Source organism: Macaca fascicularis, chromosome 6 (assembly GCF_037993035.2).
Source record: "Macaca fascicularis isolate 582-1 chromosome 6, T2T-MFA8v1.1".
In the NCBI taxonomy this organism is placed as follows: Eukaryota; Metazoa; Chordata; class Mammalia; order Primates; family Cercopithecidae; genus Macaca; species Macaca fascicularis.
The window spans coordinates 166,631,917-166,655,953 of NC_088380.1; the positions used below are offsets into that span (position 1 = coordinate 166,631,917).

General features: G+C 43.2%; 1 long non-coding RNA gene across 1 annotated transcript; it reads left to right on the forward strand.

Moving 5' to 3' along the window:
* Positions 1-4,376: 4,376 nt before the first annotated feature.
* Positions 4,377-23,701, forward strand: LOC141407098 (uncharacterized). The gene is made up of 2 exons (XR_012414319.1): positions 4,377-4,529; positions 22,449-23,701. It is a non-coding gene; the product is annotated as an uncharacterized lncRNA (long non-coding RNA).
* Positions 23,702-24,037: the final 336 nt, after the last annotated feature.

The following is a 24,037-nucleotide window of genomic DNA, read 5'->3' on the forward strand; positions in this document are numbered from 1 at the left end:
ACAGTTGTCTGATTTAAGGACCAAAGCCCCATCTCCTCCTTCTACTGTCTACAGACACGGTGAGGAACATCCAGGGCACCTCAGAGCACAGGGTGGAAAGTCCTGGTCTAATTCATTGGCTTCATTTTACAAACAGGACAATTGAGTGCTCTGTCTCTGGTTCACCAGTGTGAACCCCGGTGAATATTAGCATGCTGTCTCAATCTGTTCTCCAAAGCTGAAAACCATGAGCTAGTGCTGAAAATCAAAGGTAGCCCAGGAGAGTTGGCCAGCGAGGGTGGGTGCCACCCTGGGCTTTGGCTCAGACTAAGAATCTCCCCTGGAAGCACGTGGGAAGCCCTGGCTGAGGACTGGGATGTTCTTCCCCAAGACTGGAGGAAAAGAAGAAGCATTATTGTAAAATCATGACACCTCAACTGTCTCCAAGAACATAAGCAGTTAAGTCCGATGTCACTTGTGTCCCATTGCTCCAGAAGCAAACTTAGTAGCCAAGGGGTATGCCAGCACCATCCGTTGTCACTCTCACAGGAGCTGCTTTTCACAGCTGCCAGAGGGGCTGTCATCTTGTACACACATGTGTGGAATTGAGTCCCCTTGTCCCTGGGAAGATTTGCTGGGCAGACACATCTTGAGGGGGTGGCTGGGAACAAAAATCCTAAAGAAATTAGAAACACAAGTTTGTGCTAGAAAGCCAAGTTTGAGGTCACTAAATTGAAATGTACACTCATGGACAGGCAGAGAGAGGTGGAAAGGAAGATGCGTGTTCACCCCCAGGAGCTGGACCTGTTGGGCTTCCTGTGGCAATGCTTGGATCACACACATGGCATTCAGCCCCCTGGGTCTAGGTTTCTTGCTGCCAACACTGAAAGCCCCAGGCCAGCTGCCTTCCCTCTGGTCTTGACATTATCTGGACATCAAGTGAGGCAGCCAAGTTCACCTCCTAGTTCTACGGATGCAAGGGGAAACATATCCCTTCTTCAGTCTCTTTGGAGCACCCGGCATTCCCTCTGCTGACCAGAAAAAGAAAAGAAATAATAAAAATGGCTTGGTGTGAACCCCAGTGGATATTAGCATGCCATCTCAGTCTATTCTCCAACGTTGAAAACTAATGGATCATTCCACCTGAGACAACTTGCCCCGTCTCCTCATCTCACAGATGAAAATGTGAGGCCCAAAAAAGCAGTGACTTGCCTAAGATTGCAGTTATTTAAGAAAAGATCTGGAATTAAATGCCAGCTTTTTCTAATTCCTGGTCCATCGCCTCTTTTTCTAAACTAATTTTAAATAAAATCTACCTTTTGTTGTTTTAGCTCTGCATTTTTTCCCCTCTTTTCCTTTCTTTGTTTCTTTTAAATTTTTAAAACTTTTTTAGCACTGTGCCTGGCAAAGAGACTTTCATTTAATATTTGTTGAATAAAGTATTGTAAGAATATGTAAATGAATCTTCTTTCTGAGGAAAAGTTGGGGCTTCTTAATTTATTATATTTTATTTATATGAGATGGCATTTCACTATGTTGTTCAGGCTGGTTTCAAACACCTGGACTCAAAGGATTCTCCACCTCAGCCTCCCGAGTAATTGGGATTACAGGTGCACACCGCTGTGCCTGGCAGGACTTTTCTTTTTAATCCATTTTTCAGTCTTCATAGATCTTTCAAATGGTACACGCATAAGCATGTTGGATAAGGTGTCTTCTTTATAGAAATTTGAGGTTGCTAGATGCAGTTCAGGGTTCAGAATAAGAAAGGGTGATTAAAAAGTGAGCAACATTTGGTAGCAATTGAGAAGACTGTTGCAGTAACACCTCCCTGGAGCATTCTCAGACCCTTGTCCATGGCCCAAGGCAAAAAGAAGTTCAAGAGCTTGTCTAGCATTAGGCCAAAATTACTTCCAGTTCCAAAATTCTGTAGTTCATCACATCAATTGACCTAAAATCAGGATATCCTTGCTGCTGGCTATAATCATATCTATACCCTCAAAACACTCAGCCTGATAAGGTGATTTATAAAATCTTGTTATTTCTGTCCAAAACAGCCACAGTGATTTCCACCTAAGAGAGAAGCCTCTGGACATCAGAATGTCTCTGGCGCAGCCTGAGCTTGTCTCTTTCGACTTTACCTTCTTATCCTTAGCATTCAGACACTACAAAGCCAGCAATAGGTTTCATCTTTGTTTGTTTGGATTTTGCTATTTACTAACCACTCCTTTTGCCCTCAGTAAAACAGGCTGACTGTAAACACAATCTTTTTTCAAACAGCACAGACACTAACAATAGCTGTCAGCATTTTTACGATCACCCTTCTTTTCACTTCCCTGACTCCATCACCAAGCGTTTGAACCTCATCCTAGTGCTCTCATGAGCGCCACCTTTCTTTTTTTTTTTTTTTTTTTTTTTTGAGACAGTGTCCCACTCTGTCATTCAGGCTGGAGGGCAGTGGCAGGATCTCGGCTCACTGCAACCTCCGCCTCCCGTATTCAAGCAATTCTCGTGCCTCAGCCTCCAGAGTAGCTGGAATTATAAGCACTCACCACCAAACCCGGCTAATTTTTGTATATTTAGTGGATACAGGGTTTCACCATGTTGGCCAGACTGGTCTCGAACTCCTGACCTTAGGTGATCCACCAGCCTCGGCCTCCCAAAATGCTAGGATTACAGGCGTGAGCCACCGCGCCCGGCTGCACCACCTTTCTTTAAGTACACTGGGTGAAGCCCTTTACATTGCCTCCTTTCATTCTCACAACATCCCAAATGTGGTGATTACTGGTTCCATTTTACAGATTGGAAACTGAGTCTCAGAGAGGTTGTGACCTGCCCAAAAGTACACAGCCAGTAAAGTGACAGAAATGGGTTTCAAATCCAGATTTTATTTCCAAAGGTCAAGTCTAAAAATAAAAATAGCTACGAAGTTTTTATACCTTTACTATGTGCCAGGCACTATGCTAAGTGCCTTGTGTACATTATCTCAAATCTTTACAGCAAATCAATAAAGTGGACTTTATTCTATGATTGAGAAACCGATGGCAAAGAAGGGTTAAGTGACTTGCCCAGCATTATACAGCTAGAAAAATGCAGCCAAGAAACAAATTCAGAATTTCTAACTCCTAAGTCTGTGCTCTTAACCTGGAAACTATAAGATTCCCTCCACTCCATAGGCTGAGACAGATTTATGCATAAATGGAGTCACATTCTTCACTCTATTACTCTGTTCTGTAATTTGTTTTTCTCATCAGTAAAGGTGGCGGGCTTTCTTTTTTCTTTTCTTTTTTTTTTTTTTTTTTTGAGACAGAGTCTCACTCTGTTGCCCAGACGGGGCTCTCACTCTGTTGCCCAGATCTCGGCTCACTGCAGTCTCCCCGATTCTCCTGCCTCAGCCTCCCAAGTAGCTGGGATTACAGGCGCATGCCACCACACCTGGCTAATTTTTGTATTTTTAGTAGAGACAAGGTTTCACCATGTTGGCCAGGCTGGTCTTGAACTGCTGACTTCAAGTGATCCACCCACCTTGGCCTCCTAAATTGCTGGGATTACAGGTGTGAGCCACCACACCCGGCCTGGTGGGTTTTCCATTCTTATCTGTAAACTTGAAATAATGTGACCAAATCCTGCTCCCTTAAACCAACAACTGGTGCTTCCTCTATTTGGTGGTCCTTCTATTTGATCACAGCCCCACAACCTGGACACTGATCTCAGCCATCTTGCCCTCTGTGACTCCTTGACTCCTTATCTTTCACTCACCTTCAGTTTGCTGTCTCACACCAACCCCTCAAACCTGAAACTTCATACAGGCCACTGATCCAGACCTCGGGTTTCAGACAAACCCTCATTACCCCAATTTGGCCACTTCTGACCAAGACTCTGGAAAGACACATCACCCCTTGCAGCCAGCAACCCAGTACTCTAGCCTTCAACACAGCCCTTGCCTTGCAAGCAGTTGTCTTCCTCCCCCGCATGGATTTGCTCCGGCTTCATAAACAAGTCAATGACAGAAAGTCCATCACATAAGCTCTAAAATTCCTATAGTTAAAAAATAACATCTAATGTTGTCACTTCACTTAAGTAGGGCGATGAAAGTTTATTGATAAATATGCACAGACGACACCACTCTGAGGTTGAATTATGTCCATTACTCTGCTTAAAGTAATCTAATTGTGTGACTTTGGGTAAGTTACCTCACCTCTCTGGTTATCAGCTTCTTTATCTGTCAAACAATGGGTACAACTAGGGAATCCCAGGCCCCTGCAAACTCTGAAATCCTATTATTCTATGATGAAAAGAAATGACAAGCCTGATAGCTATTACTCCTATCAAGGTTTTTGTCCAATCATTAACCAAACTAATGAGACTGTTTCTGCAATCCAGCTGCAAAGTTCACTTTCAGAGAGAAGGGGAGGATTTGGGAAAATTGGACGTTCCTGGACATTGCTGGGGAAAAAAGACTGAGTTGATCATAGTGTGCTGTCAACAGTGAAAGAAAATCTGGGAGATCCTCACAGAAATGGGGCGCACTTTGGAATGAAGGAGCACTTGTGGTGAGTCAAAAACTATTAGCTGACTGCAGTCAAGATGAAATCCATTTTGGAAATGTTTGGGGTTTTTTTAAGTTTGGCTCAATCACTTGTTTTTCATTGTTCCTTATGTAATCTTGTGGGATGTGGCGTCAGAAAGTCATAAATCATTCATGGTGCTTTGCGAAAAACACACACACACACACACACACACACTGTGCAAAGCAGATGCAACTTAAAATGAAATGAGAGAAGTTTCTGCGTGAAACCGAAAAGAAAAGCGTAACTCACATGGTTTGCAGCCAACGCTGATCACTAATTCTCGCAATCTCTATACAGCTTGGTCATTTGTCTCCAGTTTCTTGTGCTTCATTTTAAATGGAGAGTGAGTTAAAGATATAGCCTATCACAACTGCATTGCATTTTTCCAAGAGTCTTAGAAAAGATGCTGTAGTCGCGGCATTTTTGGAAACGATTCAAACTGGCAGATTTTTATTTCCTGCTTGAAGAAACCCAGAAAGCCCTGTTTTGTTCAAAAAATCCCTTTTACAATATGCTTGTCACTACTGTTCATAATACCTATGGATCAATTAAACTCTTTTCGTGAAATATATGCTTCCTCAAAACCTACATACAAAAACACAAGTAGCCCCTGGCAGACGTAACCCATAAAGCTAACTCTAAAACATCAACACCTTAATATAAGTGGTTTAGCTGAATTATTTCTGATGTGGCAGCTAGCTACAATGAGGTTTCTAATAAACAGATAAATTATGTTTTTTTAAATACTCTTTCATATTCATTAACTCACTTCAGCTTTACATAAGTAGCAAGGAGAGTTGGGTGGTCATTCCTTAATTCATTCCTAGAACAAACTTTATTGACGGCCAAGCACTATGTAAGAGTTCGAAAGATACAGACAAGATAATAACGCCCAGCCTGGGCAACATAGCAAAACCTCATGTCTACAAATATATATTTTTTCCATTAGTCAGCCATGGTGGTTTGTGCCTGTAGTCCCAGCTACTCAGGAGGTTGTGGCAAGAGAATCGCTTGAGCCCGGGAGGTCGAGGCTGCAGTGAGCCATGATCATGCCACTGCACTTCAGCCTGGGCAACACAGTGAGACTCTGACTTAAAAAAAAAAAAAAAAAAGATGGGCTGGGCACGGTGGCTCATACCTATAATCTTAGCACTTTGGGAGACCAAGGCCAGTGGATCACCTAAGGTCAGGAGTTGGAGACGAGCCTGGCCAAAATGGTGAAAGCCTGTCTCTACTAAAAATACAAAAACTAGCTGGGCGTGGTAGCACACCCCTGTAATCCCAGCTACTCTGGAGGCTGAGGCAGGAGAATCACTGGAACCCAGGAGGCAGAGGTTGGGGTGAGCCAAGATCGCACCACTGCACTCCAGCCTGGGCAACAGAGTGAGACTCTGTCTCAAAAAAAGAAAAAAACAAAAAACAAAACAAAAAAGATAGTAATGGTACTTGGCCTTATGCCGCTCACAGTGTACTGAGGGACAAACATATAAAAACCATTACAGAGACATAAACCAAAATGAGAATGTCTCCCAAAAGTTAAGTGTTTTTTCCCACGTCAAACAGCTAGAAAGTTCTGGGGCAAGAATTCTCTGCAAAGTCTAAGGTCTCCAAAGTCTAAGTTCAGAACACTCTTGACAACACTCTACAGCATTTTATACATGAATAAATTTTGGTGAAAGAAAATGAGGAAAAGAAAGCTCCCAAACTGAGGTTCTGATATTGGAGGGATAAGTCAGGTTAGTTATCTCAGGAACCACTGAACGGCCAGCAAAACTGAGAGAGATTTCTCAGCAGAACAAATGGGGGAAGTATTCCCACAGATCTACTTCGTAATTTCTCCCCAGCAGCCTTGAAGTGATGTCCAACCTACAGCGTCTGGCATTGGGTTGGTGCTCAAGAAACATCTACTTACTCTCTGTTCAATTGAATTTAAATGAGTTATATGACCTCTTTTGGGTATGGTTACCAAATGTCAAACAGTTGCCCACTGGCCCCCCCAAAATCCTTGAAATCTCCATGATATTGCCTTGAACCCTGAATTCTACAGCATGGGAAAGCCTTAAGCCGTCCTCAAGAACTTTGCATTTTTCTGGTGTTGAGAATCTTTTTGTTGGCTCACTAATTCCATTCTACCCGTGTCCCAAGGCATAGGGCTTTCTCTGTTTTCCATGAGAAATCTATTTATGTCTGCCCTTTGCTAAGCTTTCAAGAATTCATTGAAGATCACACAGTTCTGGGGAGTGATTATATCATGTACAATGCAGTACAGCTGATTCACCATCTTGCTGGTTCTACCACCCTCTCCCTCGCCCTCTCTCATATTTTCCTCTCCCTTTCTTCCTCTTCACTCAGGTACAGCTATACTTGCTGTAAGTATTTTACAGTAAGTGGGCTTGTCAAGGGGTTTTTCCCCACCAAGGTGGATCTCTCCTCAGAAAGATTCTCAAACCAACTGCTCAGACAATAAAAGTGTTCCATCTCTTATTCCACCCAAGACTGAGATCAAAGATGGAGACCACTGCTCTTTACTTACCATTATTTCCTTTGACCACATGATGAAAGATGTCAGAGAGTCCCTAGCATAATAGAGCTCCTGAGTGCTCACCTAACTCAATGGAAGAACTGCTTTCACCTTGATCCAATTGCCAGCTTATCTACCTGGCTTTGATTCTCTGGAACCACAGACTTTCTTCATCGCAAGTGTGGTCTGAAGTGTTCTGGATCTGTGTCTATAAGCAACAGAAAAAAAATTGTTAAGCACCCATTGCAAACAAAGTAAAATTCTAGGGACTGAGAGAGAAGAATCATGGCCTCTGTTCTATAAGAACTTGTGAGCCCAGCTCTGGCACCAACTTACCATGTAATTTTAGGAAAATGACTAATTTCCAAGCCTCAGTTTCCTCATATGTGAAATGGTGATATTATCAACACCTACCACAAAGGGTCATTGCAAAGAATAAATAAGGTAAAGACAAAACAAAGAGGCAAAACATGTAAAGTATTTGGCGTAGTACATGGTTAATAATGATAATAAATTATGTACAAATAAATCAGTGTTTGCTGATTTATTTGCTGATTTATCAGTGATTGCTCGATGAAATGGGAAAATATGCATAATATAAGGCAGATTTTGATAGGTTTTATAGGCCAGTTACAATGACCTATGGGGAAATATGGGAGGGAAGAATTCATTCTAATTTAGAGGATTGAGAAAGGATATTCAGAGTAGACAGGAGTTGAGCTAGGTGTGAAGAACAAATAGGATTGGGACAAAAGATCTTGGGAAGTTTCCACAAGGTATTGAGAATCAGTGTTGAAAACTCATATATTTTTGGTAGCGTTTCAATCTTGAAGGATGATGATCTTGGCTTCTACCAGTTTTGGTGAGAAACTAGGTTGCTATATTCAGAAACAATTTGGTTGATAGAAGTCTTTAAAGCTTTGTGGCTAAAACTCTACCTGATCCCTATGCAATCTATGGGTGGCATAGTTTTTATAAGGTCTGAGGTTACATTACCTGAAAGATCATTTAGACCAATACTCATTAGATGTCTCAACCGTTGTGGGTACAACATCCTTATTCAAAAGCCAACTCATTATCAGTTCATACACCTCCAATGATGGAACATTCATTGCCAACACTATTTTGACCACAGTTAATATACTGAAAGGAACCAGAGGGTAGGAAACCCACCAGGTTCATGGGATATCATGGTAAGAAGGACATAGTTTCCAGAAATTATCAGTTTTAAAAGGAAACTTAGCTTGGCTCTAAGCAAACCATTCAACCTCTCTGGACCTCAAAGCATCTCTCACCTTGCTTACGGCTCTAATATCCTGAAGCCTCAATCAAAAACATAGCAGAGATTAAACAACATATTGTAGAGAAAAATCAACTGAAATTTGGCACACATATGTATTTTATAATTTTCAACTATAAAGTAAAGGGATTATTATTATCACTATGAAAGCATTTTATTTGAATTCAACAAGCATCATGTCAGTCCCCAGGGTTACAGACGTGCATATTCTTACTCTACTCCACCCTGGGCATACCATGCCTGGACAGCCTTCTATCCAGGTGTGGATGCCTCAGTTTAACAGGTATACCAGTACGCTATGGTTTGGCCAGAAGCTGCAGATATAGCTGGAACATAGGCTGTCATCTAAGTGAAAACTCTTATCAGAGCTGTATGAGAGGAACTAAAGTTCTTTTAAACTACTGAGAGTAGAACAGGTGTCCACAGGTAAAATTATCACAGAAGTGGATTTCAGTTTTACATAATGAAAATCATCCTAGTTATTAGAGTTGCCCAACTGGAAAAGCTAATGAATCCCATTGCCAGAAGTATTTCAGAAGGATCTGGAGAACTAACTCTTAGAGTAGTTGTAGAAGACATCTTTGCATTGGCTAGGTGATTAGTCCAGAAGATACACAGTAATATTGATCATGATTGATTCATTTATTCAACATATATTTAGTGAACACTTCCTGACTTTGAGGCTTGCATCCCTGGATTTAAATCTCCACTGTGGTACTTCCTAGCTGTGATACCTTGAACCAGTTAGCGTCCCTGTATCTCAGTCTCCTCATCTACAAAATGGGAATAATGATCGTTCCTGCTTCAGAGAGTTATTGTGAAGATAAAAGGAGATGATTTATATAAAGCAGTTTTTAACAGTGCCTGGCACATAATACGTAGTCAATTAATATTAGATATTAGGAGCAGTAATATGTGATATGTTACTGCTATAATATATTGCAGCCAATGGCAGGCACTGAACTAGACACTGGATTACCATGGTTAAGAAAACAGACATCAATCGTACCTTTCTTGAGTTTAAAGTCAGCCAAGAGGTTGGAGGGTGTAAAAGATAGTAAACAAAAAGTCACAGAAACAAATAGAGTTTCAAAATGTGAGAATGCTATGAAGGGAAAAAAGAGAATGTCATGATAGCACATAACAGAGAGGAAGGAGACTCACCTAGACTTGGAGGTGCAGGGAAGAGTTCCTTTAGGAACTGACACTTAGGCTGAGTTGCAGTATAGATGCATCCCTGTACCAGTGATTTAAAGGAGTGCCCTCACGCTTGAATTATTTTAAGTCCACAGAGAAAGCAAACCATCTATCTGCAACAGTATGGCATCACCTGGCAATCTGATTCCCAATATGTGCATCAAGACTCACATTGGCAGTGTAAATGTAGACAAGCTCTCTTTGCTTTGGATATTAGATTCCATTTGATTTCTCTCTGAAATCTATAAACTCATCAATAAATCCATCCATCCATCCAACCACTCATTCAATGATCCACTGGCCTATGGGAGATTCAAAGATATATAGCCCCCAATGTCAAAAAATTCTGCAAGGGAAGCTGATGTGTGTATAAATTCCTATAAGTGAAGATACATGGGAGTGATGGAGGGAAATGCTATGGAATTTTGAAGAAGTTGGAAATTCAACACCAATACGGATATGAAGGGAGAAGTCGTTGGAAAAAGTGGCATGTTGAAGTATGCTGAGGGATTCTAAGCAAAGTGAACTCAAAGGAATCAAATCTTACTCAGCATTTGTGTTCTAAAATCAATGCATAAAGCCAAAAAAAGTCATAAATAAAGGATAGTCAAAAGTTCCTTTAAAAATATCTTATGAGACACTGTGTTGGAAAATGACACTGTCTCTCAAGAAATCCAATGCAGTCACTGTGTCCTGTAGTCCCGAAATCAATTGTTGTTGCTTCAGCTGAATTCATGAGCTTGCTTTGAGGGGCCAGGTTGTATGAAAACCATGAAATCTTCCACAATGGACTCATACATGACGTGATGAGATGCTCATCCTGTGGGAAGACCATGGGAGTGGTGAGGAGTAGCCGTGGCCATGTTTCCCGCATCCTGCAGGGCAGCACTCACCACTCAGCATGGAAAAGGAGACAGAACTGTCCCTAGCAGCTTAGCCATCAATTTGCTCTGCTCTCAGCCTCTCTCAGTCTATTCATGTTATTTTTTGCCAACCAAATAGTTAACTGTGCATGCATTAAATATAAATGTAATAATGTGTCCAATGCAACATTGTTAAAAACCCAAGGTCAGCAAAGAGCTGGGCTATTCAGGAAACAACTCAATGGCCCAATATAACTGGAAGTTGGGGTCTATATTAGTCTCCTAAGGCTCCCATAACAAAGATTCCATCCTTTGCCTCTTCCAGCCTCTAGTGATTCTAATTCCTTGGCTTGCAGCTCCTCCCCTGTGTCCTTATGTCTCAACTCTCCCTCTCTTTTATTTTATAAGGACAACAGTCATTGAGCTTAGGGCCCACCCTAAATCTAGGATCATGTCATCTCAAGATTCTTAACATCTTCCAAAACCCCATTTCCAATAAAGTCATATTCACAGGTACCGGGGTGGTGGGGTGGGGTTAGGACTTAGACATATCTTTTGGAGATCTGCTATTCAACCCAATACAAAGTCTAAGAAAGAGAGTTTAAAAAGTAGATTGAAGCCCTGTTTTGACAGACTTTGAATGCCAATTTTGAATGACTTTGAAGTTATAGTTCTCTTCAGAGTTGTGATGGTGGCAACTTATATGCTATTTAAACATCTCTCTGCAGGGTCTCCTCCTCTGCCTTACTGTTCCTCTCTGACACCCTGGAGCCCTTCCCCACTACTTTATGTACTCATGAGGGATCCTGCAGGACAATAATCTTTGAGAAACTTGATAAACTTCAACAATGCTTTTTCATGTCCTAATCAAAATTCCCAACTTGTATCGTATCCTCTACATGAGTGATGATTAATCAACTAAAATAATCTTATAAGATTAAAATATTCTTATAATTAATCAAATAAATAATCTTATTTTAAAATAATAAAATAATTAAGGCACTGGCTTGTCAACATTGTTAGAAACTGCACATGTGGCAGTTTTGAGTATGTCTATGTTAATGAGTGCTCTTGCTTGCAGAGATGCAGCTGCTGCTAGGGACACCACCTGAAGCAGGGAGGGAGAAATGCCCTGAATAGCTGCTGCTTCTTGTCCCCAAATTATCATTGGCCAAACTCAGCTAGAATCCAGCTGACACAGGAGCCTGGGAGCTGCATCTTGCAGAGATAAGGTCCCTGTGATACAGAACAGACGTGGGAAGGGAAAGACACTATGGGAAGACAAGTGGGCCCTGGACCAGCACACTATTATCCCCATTTTACAGAAAGGGACATGGAGCTCAGAGAAGGTGATATAATTGCCTAGAGTCATGCAACTGGTGAGTATGAGTGTGGATTTTGAATCCTGGTCTGTCTGAATCATAAGCCTGAGGTCTTGCCATCTTGCCTGGCTCTCACTACCGTCATAGAAATTGTACTTGCTTTGTCTGACTGCTTGGTCAGGAGATAGACCAAGGTGCTGAGAGGTGGCTTCATGGCTCTGAAATCTGCAATAAAACCTTCCCTGGATTCAAGATCTGGGATTTTTTTTTTTTTTTTATTCTGGGATACATGTGCAGAACGTGCAGGTTTGTTACATAGGTATACATGTGCCATGGTGGTTTGCTGCACCTATCAACCCATCATCTAGGTTTTAAGCCCCAAATGCATTAGGTATTTTTCCTAATGCTCTCCCTCCCCTTGCCCTCCACCCCCCAGCAGGCTCTGGTGTGTGATGTTCCCCTCCCTGTGTCCATGTGTTCTCATTGCTCAACTCCCACCTATGAGTGAGAACATACAGTGTTTGGTTTTCTGTTCCTGTGTTAGTTGGTGGAGAATGATGATTTCCAGCTTCATCCACGTCCCTGCAAAGGACACAAATTCATTCTTTTTTATGGCTCCATAGTATTCCATGGTGTATATGTGCCACGTTTTCTTTATCCAGTCTATCATTGATAGGCATTTAGGTTGGTTCCAAGTCCTTGCTATTGTAAATAGTGCTGCAATAAACTAAGTGTGCATATGTCTTTATAGTAGAATGATTTATAATCCTTTGGGTATACACCCAAGATCTGGGCTTTTTGAATGGCACACAGTTGCAGTGCTCCAGTCTCCTTCAGGGAAGAACCCACTGAGCCCGCTGCTGCAAGTGCCATCAGCAGACACTCCAGCTGTCAGCTTGAGCTTGGCGACCTCAGCTGCAGAGAGCCACCTTGCCCAGGAGAGTACCCTTCCCTGACAGCACACATCCAATCATTGATAAAGACTCAGTCTTTTCAGCTCACTGAGGACAACTCTGATAAACATCACAGTTCAACTTCTCCCTCTGTCCAATCCTGTTTCCTCTCCCTTCCCCAAGTGCCGATCCCTAACAACAAACCCTGACTATGACAGTCTACGACAGGCCTTGTTGTTGTCATCGTGCTCGTCTTAGAGTTCTCTTAGTCTACACATATACTGGATGATGGTGGCAACAGGAGTGAAAGCCACGACAATGACCATCGTGGAGGTGATTTCACCTCCTTCCATCTCTAGACAGTGTGCAGGCCTGTCCTCGCTGGAATTTTTCTGGTTAATGTAGACAGACAAACAAGTGGAGACACCATGAAATGGTGAGGCATTCCATCATTTTCTTGATGATGATCCATTGCTTCATTCCCCCAGAATGAATCACCAAAATAGCATTTGATTGGAAGGTCAATGGAAGCACAACCACCAGCTTTTTAACCCCACCTCTTTGCTTTTTATGCAGAGGGCAGAAAACATCGTCTGAACTACTTACTGTCTTGATAGTGTCTTCCCACTGGAACTGAAACACAATCTAACATTCTGCAGCCCTTCTGGGCTATTGGGGTCTTTCTTCTCTCTAGAGGTAGCCTAGATTAGTTTCTGCCTTTCTGTAAAATGTTCCCTTTAAAAAATTCCCAGGATGCTTGGAGAAGTTCTCAGACCCACTGATTTCTAATACCAGCCCCTACAGCCACAATAAAGGCCTGAAGCTTGGTGGGGCTTCCAGAAGCCATCAAGTCCACCTCTCTGCCCTTAGGAAGAACCTCCCACCACCACCAACGTATGCACATTTTATTTCTTCAAAATGAAATAAATTCCTTATTTTCTTGGCTATCCCAGCTCACCACTATCCAATCAGATGACACAAGCTACTGAAGCTCTGTAGAGCTGTGGGTGGCCTCCTTCACAATTTTCTTCCCTGCCAACTAATTCCTGACCTTAACCTTCTTAGGTGTCAGTGCAGCACCTATTATTCATGACTTCATTGACATTTCTTCCAAATCCCTGAAGCTGGTGGTGACTCATCCTCTCTTGTCATCGAGGGGCATCACTGGGCTATACACAGTACACGGCATGAAGTTCGTGTTAGCTGTTCTCTGATGCCTTGCAATAAAGGCACTCTGAATATTTTTAATTTGATGACCTGGAGGCAAACATGAAGATTTCCAATTTAACAGCCTGAAGAATTAAATTAAACAACCTGTGTGGGTCATGCAGGGACAAGGAGCCTAGACTTGCCCCCTTGGGGGTCAGAATCCTCAGGTCCATGGAAAGTTAGTTTAACAAAGGTCTAAAATGTCCACAGCAGTCCAGGCCTTCCCTACAGGGACCCATTTGAATTTATTCATGCACCCAAATGCAGTTTGCATGAAAAGGGTATGTCCTTGTATTTTCCATGAGATATTTTCTTTAGCTGAAAAGAACTGAACATTTATTGGGCTAAATGAGAACTGAGAATTCACGCTCCTAGACAAAACTTGTGTCTTCACAGCACTAATTAAGCCAAACAGGATGTCAATTTCCTTGGAAATTGCATCAAAACTTCTAGCTTCATGGTCGTTTGGTGGTATAGGCCCAATTCTTAGAGCCTGAGCCACACTGACATTTAGATAAGAGAAGGGGGCTTTGGTAACATAATTCATGGTGGAGAAAACAATAGTGGCCTTTTCAGTAAAATCAAACACAAGACTTCTGCTAAGAGAAGGTTTATCCTGCAGGATAAAGGCTTGTTGGCTTGCAGATGTCCTACCTTAATGTCAGGACACAGTTACATCCTTCTATTCTCTTTTCTCCCCTTTTCTATTCCCCACTGCCATATAACTCAAGCCCACAACCACAGCTCCTACCCAACAGCAAAATCTGAAATAAGTCACTGACGGCCTTAAGGTTCAAGCTCAAGGAAAAAATGAAACTCTGAGGTTAAACCCAAGTCATAAATATATGACCCTGAGACCATACATAGTGCACAGATATGTCAGTTTGGTTCATATACAGTATCTTACTTTAAAATTTCAACTTGCATTTCTAAATTGAGAGTGCACCTAAAAATCCAGTTTTCCAGTTTCTCCTGAAAAATAAAAATATCTGGCCACAGTTGGGTAGGATTCCTGCACAGCCAGAACCAGCTGGAACCCAATAACCAGCACCAGCCCCTTCACAAGGGGCACACACTCTGTAATTCGCCTTCCTTGTGCCACACAAGTTACAGTTGTGCATAGTTCTGCTCCAGCCCCTGCAGGCATCCAGGTTTGAGTCACCTGAATTAAAGCAGGGAAAGGAGAAGAAAAAGGGAGGGTCAACTGAGAAGAGGTTTCCCTGATAGATTCGTTCAGATGCTTTGGTATAGATGGAACAGCATATGTGACTAAAAGTTGCTTAAACAACAAGGGGCCAGGCATGGTGGCTCACACCTATAATCCCAAAACTTTGGGAGGCCGAGGTAGGCGGATCACTTGAGGTCAGGAGTTCGTGACCAGCCTGGCCAACATGGTGAAAGCCCGTCTCTACTAAAAATACAAAAATTAAGCAGACATGGTGGCGCATACCTGTAATCCCAGATACTCAGGAGGCTGAGGCAGGAGAATCACTTGAACCCAGGAGACAGAGGTTACAGTGAACTGAGATCACGCCACTGCATCCTAGCCTGGGTGACAGAGCAAGACTCTGTCTCCAAACAAAACAATAAGGACTTTCATTACTTCATTTAACAAAAGTCTACAAGTTGGCAGTTCCAGGGTTAGACTGTGGCTCAACAATGTGAAGGCTCTGAATCAGCTTCTGTGCCACGTTTTTGGCTTTCTCCTCACAGTGGCAGGATGGCTGCCAAACACCACATCCTCATACAATGACATGCAAAAGAAGAAAGAGACAGAATGAGATTTCTCCTCCTATGTCTCTTTCTTATCAAGGAGCAAAATATTTTCAGACGATTCCAGAGGACTTTGACTCAGATCCCATTGGCCAGAACTGAGCCACATGACCATCCCTAAACCAATCACTGGCAAATGGGAATGAAATTGTCGTGTCTGAGTGAGACCAAACATGGCTCATTCCCTAGATTCAGCAGAGGGGGTTCCATCTTAGCATACTGCTGCAGATACAGTTCTGCGAAAAAGAAGATAGGGAGAATGGTAGGTATGGGTTGCACATACCATTTGTGAAAGGTAGCATCCTAAGATTCTATTAGAGTGGCTCCGTGTTGGAATGTTGGGGAAGAACTGAACATGTGGCTGAGTGGAATCCGCCTCTGTGGGATCTGTTGGGGCTATAAGTAAAAAGTAAAGGACCATTTGTCCCTTCTTCTGGACTCTATGTATGACCAGCTGACAGTAAGGTCATTTTGTTAAGAACTCTACCACTCTCCCTTTCACTGTTAGGGGCCTGGCGCTTGTGTTTCAGGTACTTCCCTGGCCATCAGAGAGCAGTTCCCATCCCTACGGAGGGCCCAGAATTTGTTCTCTGGATTTTCTTCCCCTAAGGGGTGCATAAAAAAGAGTTGCCTTTCAGAGCAGTCCTGGGACTCAGGCCTGCAGTCAGAAGGGCAGCCCCTCTGGTTGAAGCTCTTTACTACAAGGACTGATGATGTGTTTTCTGGAATGGGAGCCTCAGTTCATAAATCAAGGCTTGTTGCCTGGCCCCTTGTCACCTTCTCAGAGCTGCGGGCTCTGAAAAACACTTAGCAAATAAAGTTTCAGCTCCTGGTCCCCTGTGTCTCCCCTCCACCCTTTGTAAACCCCTCTGCTAAGCTAGAAGAACTGAGCAAAGCTGATGGCCTCAGAAGACCCGGGACAATAGGAGAACTCTGTCCAAGCCTCTTCCCTCCCACTGCACCAGATGGGAAGGTCATGCCAGCAGCCAGCTCTGGGGAAGTCCTTCATGCCCTCTGGCTGCCATGCACCCAATCTTTGGGTGCAACAGCACATCAGTTGGCAAATGTCAAAAACTGAGAAAATAATGATTTCAATACTCCATGTTGACATCAGGCTCTCCAGCCTCCTTCTAAACACATTCAAATCCCTTATCTCATCGGGTCCTCCTGATGACCCTGAGCAGCCACTAGGGCAGTGGTCACAAAAATCATCAAATCACAGTCATCATAGCCACTATTTTATGGACTCCCTACTGTGCACCAGGCATTGTGCTCAGCACTTTGCAGCCATTATGTCTCTCAGTGCTCTCAGCCCCATAAGGTAGGTACTCTTCCTAACCCCATTTTATAAGCAAGGAATCCAAAGCTCAGAAAGAAGGTGCAGCGTGCCCAGGGCTGCCCAGTTCACAAGCGACAGAGGCAGGCTTTAAGCTCAGATCTCTTCAGCTGAAACACCTGGGGCTTTTAATAACTACTACTTTTTTCTCTCAGTCTAGGAAGTAATGTTTTGATGGCAGCTGTAGTGAATGCTCCTGAAATCCTCTTCCTGATTCTTCCTTCTCTCCCGAGCCTTACTTCCTGTTATCTGACCTCTTCTGGAAACAACCTGAGATTCAAGTGCTGGATTGGGTGCTCTGTAACCTAGAAGAGCAGGTTCAGGTTTCTTCAGCTTGGTCTTGTCAGGACTCCAGGGATGAATGAGGCCCAAGAATCAGAGGACCAAATGCTGAGGCAGTCTCAGGCAGCTCCAACAGTCTGGGACGCCAGGCCCAGCAGACCTAGAGTTGCCCTCTTGAATCAGTCAGTCCAGAGATGAGCAGCAGCTGTTACCTAAGCTATGTCAGGGCCAGGAGCCAAGGTAAGGGTCAAGGACCAAGAGGAAGAGCACATGAGGGCTGAGCACAGGGTTTGCACTGGGTAGCTGGGGTCCAGTCCAAGGGGCCTCCTGCCCCAAATGGGAACAAAGTTCCAGGCACACACTTGAGCCAACTGAGAAGAGAACTCCCACTCAGAGAAGGGCTCTAGTCCAAGGAAGGAGGCTGGGAAATAAGGAGCCAATAAACCAGACCATCTCAGGCAGTTCTGGATTCCCTGTTTTCCACGTGCAATCTGTCTGATTAATTCAGCTAACGTGTTATTGGCTGATAACAATACCTCATTTCCCCTAGGTAGCACATATAATAAAGTGAAGTAACCTACTTCACCATCTTTAATCCTTCCCATGATTCCCAAAACATAGCACATAATAGGGAGTCTCCATTTTACAAGTAAGCAAACCGAGGCTTGGAGAGAATAGGTGACCTGTGCAAGGTCTTCTACAGGAAGTAACAGGATTGGAGTCCTAGTCTGTTTAGCTCCCTAAAAAATGTTCTTCCTTTTCTACCATGTATCACATTCAAGAACCAGAACTGCGGGGTCTTCACACACTGAGATATTGCATAGATTACGCATGTATCCATTGATCAACTAATATCTCCTGTGCGCTTGCCACCAGGAGTGCCAGAATGGATAAGACAGACAGCTTGCACCCAAGGAACTTAATGCTCATGACCCCTAGACTTTTCTGATGTCCTTCAAAACCTAGCAAAGAGCCAGCTGCCTCCTCCCGTCCTCACCCTGGCCCTGAGTGAGATAGGTCAGGTCTCCTATTGCATATTCCTCATGCCACTTTCTCTGCTCATTACAGAAACCACACTGTTGACAGAGGCAGGGCTGTGGGGCCAACGGATTAGACTGTATCATTTTGAATCTAAGCTGCATCCTGTGCAATCAGTGGCCTCTGCTGTCCCAGAGGTTTCTGTTTGTTTGGGGTTGGGAGGATTTGCTCGGATTAGCATAGAGATTGTCTGTGCACTGGGGAAAGGGGCCCAGCGACTGCCGATAGACCAGCTGGAATGCAGTCAGCTCGGCTCCTCCCATGAACCACAGCTCTGGAGTGACACAGCGCTTCTGCTGGCTCCAGCAGCAACAGGCGCCTGCCTGTAAGCACGACGGTGGGAATGACATCTTTTGGTTATCTGATCACTCCATCACTGAAACTCTTTAGGAATAATTCCAGCCCCCTCTCCAGCAGCCAGGGCTATAAATAAAGATTCCCTGGGGATGCTGAATCCTGCCCTTCATCCTGGCTGCCTCTGTGACTCATTCCACAAGCCAATTCTTCTTCCATCTTCTTAATTATGGGCAGGGGGGAATGAACGTCTGTGCATATCTGCCTGCATGCTGTGTGCATTATCTTAGTTGCAGTCCATATGCATGCGTGTGTGTGTCTATGTGTACATGTGTGTTTACCTGTGACTCAGTGTTTAAGCTTAAAATGTAGAAAAGTGGCTGGGCGCAGTGGCTCACGCATATAATCCTAGCACTTTGGGAGGCCGAGGCAGGCAGATCACTTGAGCTCAGGAAGTCAAGACCAGCCTGGCCAACATGGTGAGACCCCGTCTCTACTAACTATATAGAAATTAGCTGGGCGTGGTGGCGAGCGCCTGTAATCCCACCTGTTCATGAGGCTGAGGCAGAAGGATCGCATGAACCTGGGAGGCGGAGGTTGCAGTTAGCTGAGATCACGCCACTGCACTCCAGCTTGAGACACAGAGCGAGACCGTCTCAAAAATAAATAAATAAATAAATAAAATTAAAATTTAAAAATTTTTAAAAAGAGTAGAGAAGAAATGTATTTCTCATAGATATTTCAGTGTAGCGATTGTTAGCTAAGGCTCCATAGTAAATCATATCTACATTTATGAAGGCCTTTTTAGGGCACCACCCTATGCTAAGTAAGGTGAATAAGACACAAACTCTTATCATCTTCATGGACTACAATTGCTTAAAGCAAATAAAATCCCTGAAGTGGTGGCAGCAGTTGAGAGCAGCATTTCATAAAAAGAAAACCCTCACCTATAACAGAGAAGAGTAAAGAAAACACTCATTCACTGAATTCCTTCTTCCCCACACCAGGCACTTACTAAGTGCCACATAATTCATTCCTTACAACAGCGCAAGAGTTTTCCATCTCAGTTTTCAAAGGTGATAAAACAGGCTTAGAGAAGTTAAATAACTGGCCTAAAATCACAAAGACCGTGTGGGTCCAAGGTGAAATGTTAATTCAAGGGTTTGGGGCAGAATCTTACAGATCATCTCATCTAAACTTTCATCTATTGCTTGCATCTACCCTACAAAGCTCATGAAAACTGGTCATTTAGCCCCTTGGTAGGAGAAAGTCAACCCTCAAGACAAGTGGTTCCATCTTCAGACAGTTCCAAACTGCCAGGAAGCTCTCCTCTATGTTGAGGCCAAATCTGCCCCCTTTTTATTTCTACCCACCCAAGTTTTCTTATGCCCTCTGGGGCTAATAAAGCAAGCCTAATTCCTCCTCCTTATCACTGCCTTTCAAATAAGCCATCTTCCATTTCCTTATCCAGCCAGGTCATTCCACACTTGAAGTTATTTCAAATCCCTAAATATTTGTTCATCACTGTATCCTTCATGCTGGTACCCACAGTGCTGCCACATCTAGGTTAGGTAAATATCAGTTGAGTGAATGAAGAGATACACGAGCTCTTTCAGGGTAGATGGTGCCATGACTTGTTTCATTAAGTTTTTAGTCTTAATTAAAAATTGCCTGGTTGCCAGGAACAGTCTATTCTGGCTACTTCAATAAAAATTCTGCAATGATGGAGGGATTCAGGCAACTCTAAAGACAGGTAAATGTAGAAGATTACAGGGTCTTGTGGAATGAGAACAATTATCAGAAAGTTCTCTCTCTCTCTCTCCCTCTCTCTTTCTGCCCTTTTCTCCTCTCCCCCTACCCACTCCCATGTTCTCTCTATCTACCTTCGTTTTGTGTATCTACTACCTTCTCTTCTTGGCATGCCAATTTTCTCTATTGCACATGGCTCAACATGGCAGCTGTCCCAAAGACATACCCCCACACAGCTTCATGTCTGTCAGCATCTAAATGACAGAGGCTCTGTGTCCCAATAGAGAGGAATCGATTGGTCAAGTGGTCACTCCTAGACCTATCAGCAGTGGCTGTCAGGCAGTGGGGAGGAATCTACTAGTACAAAATGTGGCTGCATTTAGGCATCTTTTTAGCAAGGATTTGAAGGCTGTCTTAGAGAGGAGGGAAGAATCTTTGGGAAGGAGTATGAGTGAATAGAATAGAAATGCTGACATCTCTTGTACACCTTTAAATACCAATATTATAAATGGATCTGAGAGGTCAGGATGCTCTCAGAGAAGTATATTATCCTTAGGATGTCCAGACATGGACTCTAGGGACTGGAGGCTTTCAGAACTTCTTGCACCTCTGAAATTCTGATGCAGAGCCATGAAGTCCTGGAAAGCCTGACTAGTGGCATGGGTGGCCCGAAAAGGGCTCAGGCTTCCCTTTTGCAGAAGAACATTCCACTTACCCTATTTGTGGCTCCTTAGCATGTTGTCAATGATCCTGGCCATCTCTGGAAATACAGAAGGTCCAATCCGCAAGCACTGAACACAAAAATAGCTCATTTTCCTCCTCCCCGTGTGCACAGAGAAAGTTTGTATGTGTGCTGTGCTGAGGCTTATGCAGTAGGGAGGGGATGAAGAGGAGGGACTATGGAAATGTGACTGCTTTATAAAACAAATGAATAGACTTGTTTGACTGTTTTGTAAAATAAATGAATAGACTCGTAGGCTAGAAAGTCCCTTACAGATCATCTAGCCATGTAGTCATCAAAGGGTGTGCCTCAGACCTCGAGCGTTCCCCAGAAGAACCTCAAGGACCAAAAGAGGAGGTAGCAGGAAAGTATTCAGGAATCCTTCCGAAGTAGACAGGATTCCACCCACCAGCATCCTCTGGCAGCAGTGCAATCCTGCTGTTCTTAATTTTATATGTTGAGTTGCTATGTATTGTTTCACTGGTTTATAGGTGAGGAAACTGACTGCAGAGAGGTACAGCAACTTGCCCAGAGTCAGATAGTGCTGGTTTCCAGCTGTGCTGACTCCCAGAGCCCTCTTTCTGCTGGCACAGGTCATATTGAGACCAAAAAGAGAACAATGATTTCTGACAAGGAAAACTGTCATGAGAGCTAGCCATCTGTGTCTTCCACCTGCTGCAAAGCATCAGGCATTCACTATTGACATGTTTCCATCACCCAATAGCCTGATCATACAGCTGTGCTTGGTAATATGCAAACTGCAGAACAGGGATGAACTTGTGGCTTCAGGGCTCAAGCTCTCTAAATCGCCAAACTTGCTCCTTCAGTGTCTGTTCATTTTGCAATTAGCTAATTGGCAAAGGGACCCTGAAACTGTTAGGACAATTCAAATTCAATCAACAGAACTCAACTCTAACCAAAGAGAGAGAGAGGGAGAGAGAGAGAGAGAGAATGTTGAGAAGCTTTCCAAACTGACAATGTCAAGATGCCATGGCTGGAATAAATGAAGGCCAACCAATCTTCCCAAGATTCGAGGTCCTAGGAGAGGGAGACAGACTGCATAAGCTCAGTTCCCATGATCAGCTCTTTACTGGCCACTGACATTCTCCTGTGCCAGTTGCTGGTTCTAGGCTTTCCAAGCCACCACATTTACTGTTACCCTTGAGGCAAGTCTTAACTTGTCACTCAAGCAAGCTCTCTATCTCACAAGCGGCTCTTGCTCCTTCTCTTTTTCACCCTTCCAACTTGGTTTTTGTCATGCCTCCACTCCTATAATCAAAAGACCCACCTCTTTTCAAACTCCCAAGAAGAGTTTCCCTGTGTTCTCAATGTCTTGCAGCCTGGCATGATGATTCTTTTATTTGTCTCACACATGTAATTTTTTACCATGCTCTCTCTTCTAGGAACTTCAGAGAGAATTCTTTGGGATTGAAACAGAGGGCAAGATGCAAAAAGTGTTGAATCCAAAATTACCCCTTCTCTAACAGACTATCCAAGAATTAGACTCAAACTTAGAGTCAGTTCAGTACAAGACTTAAAGGGCAACTCTTGTCCTCCACCTTGGTTGAAGAAATTTATCCTACAGCAACAGTCAGTGCCAACATGTTCCCCACTGGTTCTCCTAGAAGGCCTACAGGGACTTCATATAAACAGAACCTCTGTGTCACAGTCCCTGCAGTGGGACACAAATTAGGCCTTCCCCATGGACTTGGCTGCAAAGATATTTAAACACATGATGTCCAAAGTTACTTCGAGCTCTAACAGTCTGTGACTCCCTGATGATGCAAATGGAATTTATTTCTAAGAAGAGGGTGATGAACATCTTACTCAATGAACCATAATTCACTTTGCCAGATTCCAGAGACTTCCTGGCTGGTTCTTGAGAGAACTCCTGTGCTGCTGAATTTCTGCCACTTGCCTGGGAGTTTATGACATCAGACAGCAGAGTCTAACCTGACCCTTGGAGGAAATTGTTATCTGCACTATGAGGCAGTAGGCTCATACATACCTTCAATACCAAACACATCACTTTCTAGTTGACCCAGGCCAATTGACCAGTGGATGAGGGGTTGCCAATGGTTGAATGAGCTGACTACTTGCAACAGAGAGAAGTGGTCTGTGCCATCTTCTCCACAAGCAGCCTTTGTTATGGCCTAAAGCCAAAAATAAATTAAAAAGAAAAAAAAATCAATTCAATTATGGATGTAAAATTAAGCTATGCTTCAGGATTGGGATGCAAAAAATAATTGACTGTCCCATGTAAGTGAGGAATATTTTTCCAATCCCTAAATGGCATGCTATTATGTTTGGGGTTGTGTTATGGCTTGAAAGTTCATATGCTGGAAATTTGAAAACTTAATTCCTCATGCAACAGTGTTGAGAGGTGGGACTTTTGAGAGGTGATTAGGTCATGTGGGCTCTGCCCTCATGCAAGGATTAATGCCATTATCCAGGAAGTGGGTTTGTTGTTATGGAAGTGGGTTCCTGATAATTGGATGAGCTTGTCCCCCTTCCCCTCCCTTGTGTATGTTCTCTTGTCCTTTCAACTTCCACCATGGGATAATATAACAAGGAGGCCCTCACCAGATTCAGGCCCCTTGACCTTAGACTTCCCAGCCTCCAAAACTGTAAAAAATAAATCTCTGTTCTTTATAAATTACCCAGTCTGTGATACTCTGTTATAGCAGCACAAAACAGACCAAGACAGGTTGTTTCTCCAAAAATGGGAGTGGTTTTTCACCAATCTGTCCACACTGGTTCTTCTTTAAAAAAAAAAAAAAAAAAAAAAAAAAGTATTAACTATGTAATCTGTGACCACAAAACACAGAGGAGTTAGTCAAATGAACTAGAAATGTTCAAATCTACTACCCTGCAATCCAAAACTCTATTTGAGATGGACTTGCCATCTCAAATAGAGAAAGGATTCCCATATATATGACTGAAAAGGCAGATGCTTTGGCACATAATCAACTGTATCCTCCGCTCAGTTACA